Source organism: Nansenia antarctica (assembly GCF_963989245.1).
Source record: "Nansenia antarctica genome assembly, chromosome: 5".
Taxonomy (NCBI): domain Eukaryota; kingdom Metazoa; phylum Chordata; class Actinopteri; order Argentiniformes; family Microstomatidae; genus Nansenia; species Nansenia antarctica.
Window position 1 is genome coordinate 73,167,544 of NC_137690.1, and position 2,139 is coordinate 73,169,682.

Consider the following 2,139-nt stretch of genomic DNA (forward strand, 5'->3'; position numbering starts at 1 on the left):
AGAGGATCTCATCACAACGTCAAGTTTGTGGTATGTGGTAAAAAGCCTCTGGCGTGAAAACAGACTGTGGGCCTTCCTCCCAGGCGTGTGTGTGTGTATGTGTGTGTGTGTGTGTGTGTGTGTGTGTGTGTGATTCCTCCCAGGCGGGCCTGGGCACGCCTGTCACTCCTGTTCCCCCCCGAAACGACAGGAAAATAACACGGAGGGCAAATGTTTATGTTTTATGTTTTTGTTCGCTACCCAAGACAACACGGACAAATGGGTTGAACCCGCGGTTCAGAGATGTGTGTGTGTGTGTGTGTGTGTGTGCGTTCCGAGAGAGGGAGGAGAGGGAGAGAGGGGGAAAGGGAGGAGAGGGGGGTAGAGAGAGGGAGGGAGAGGGAAAGAGAGGGGGAGGGAGAGGGAAAGAGAGGGGGAGGGAGAGAGAGGGGGAGGGGGAGGGAGAGAGGGAGGGGCGGAGAGAGAGAGAGGGGGAGAGGGTGGTAGAGGGGGAAGGAGAAAGAGGGGGAGAGAGATGGAGAGGGAGGGGGAGAGAGAGGGAGAGAGGGAGGGGGAGAGAGAGGGAGAGAGGGAGAGGGAGAGAGGAGCTCTGGGCAGGCCTGTCATCTCATCCCATTTGCCTTCTGCTTTGATGCCTGGAGGTTCAGAGATCTGCACAAATTAAAATATTAAAGACGAGGGGGCGCGGCAATGTGACTCCTCTCTACCCTGAGACTCCGTACGACGTACGCTCCCCCACTCAGCCGTCAGGGCCAGATGTTTCCCATCTAGACTCCAACAAATTAACTCCCAACTATGGTAAACAAATTGACTCCCAGCCCTGTGAGTAAGGCTCTAACTTCTCACCAAGGTCATAGCCAACTCCCAACAACAATGAGAAGACTAACTTCTAACCATGGTCAAAATTAACTCCCAACGTGGCCTGGGGTGGTCCAGTGGTCTAGTACCAGTACCATGGCCTGGGGTGGTCCAGTGGTCTAGTACCAGTACCATGGCCTGGGGTGGTCCAGTGGTCTAGTACCAGTACCATGGCCTGGGGTGGTCCAGTGGTCTAGTACCAGTACCATGGCCTGGGGTTGTCCAGTGGTCTAGCATCATGGCCTGGTGTGGGTGGGACTGAAAAAAAGGAAGAAATGAACTATGGTAAGGCTAACTTCTAACCATGGTCAAAACGAACTTCTAACCATGGTCAAAATGAACTCCCAACAATGAGAAAACTAACTTCTAACTATGAGGAAATGAACTCCCGAACTAAAAGTACAGGAAGAAGTGAAACTGCTCAGCTTCTGTTTGATCCACATGAGAGCGTGGATGGCTATCATCCGGTGTCACAGAGGGATATAGCATGTCTTCCCTGTCACCTCGTGTGTCTGGTTCTCTCACCAGGCGTCTGGTTCTGTCACGGCGTCTGGCTGAGAGAGATGTCACTTAACCTCTAACTTTTAAAAAAAACAAGTCGACACGTCGACAGATCTACTAAAGCCAGTGTCAGACGCTTAAGCCTGTGTCAGGGAAGGCTGATGGGAGATAGAAATCGGAGGACAGGGAAGGGGGGTGGGCGGGGGGGGGGCTCATTTGTCAGGCATGATCGAACGGTACGAGGAACGGTATCAATGGCATCAAACACCCCCCCCCCCCCCACACCTCCGATTTCTACCTGCGCCGACCTCTCGGGTTTGAAACGTTTGAGAGGGAGAGCTCGTCGAAGTGGCAGGGAAGCCCATTGTGTCGGGAAGCTGTCAAGCGCAACCTTTCACTGAACCACAGAAATTGCTGAGGGATGAAAAAAATAATATATAAAAGTAAGTAATGAATAGAGTTCGGAGCGGTGGTATTCGCTATTCGATAAGGAGCATTGTGATGTTTGGAGCACGTTGTGATTACCGGAAAATAGCATCTAAGCGGTCGCTCGCATTCTTCTGGCGACACACACAGAGAGCGCAGGTTGGAGACCGCTGTGAGCTGAGAGGAGCTGAGAGGCAACGAGGAGGAAGCTGCAAGGCTGACTACACGCTCCCAGATGCCTGTTACAGTCAGCAACGAACTAGTAATATATAATATATGTCTACTGTATAAGCCATTTAGCTGCTGCCTTTTATCCAAAGTGACTTACGTTGCAGTGAGGGGCATGAATATTTC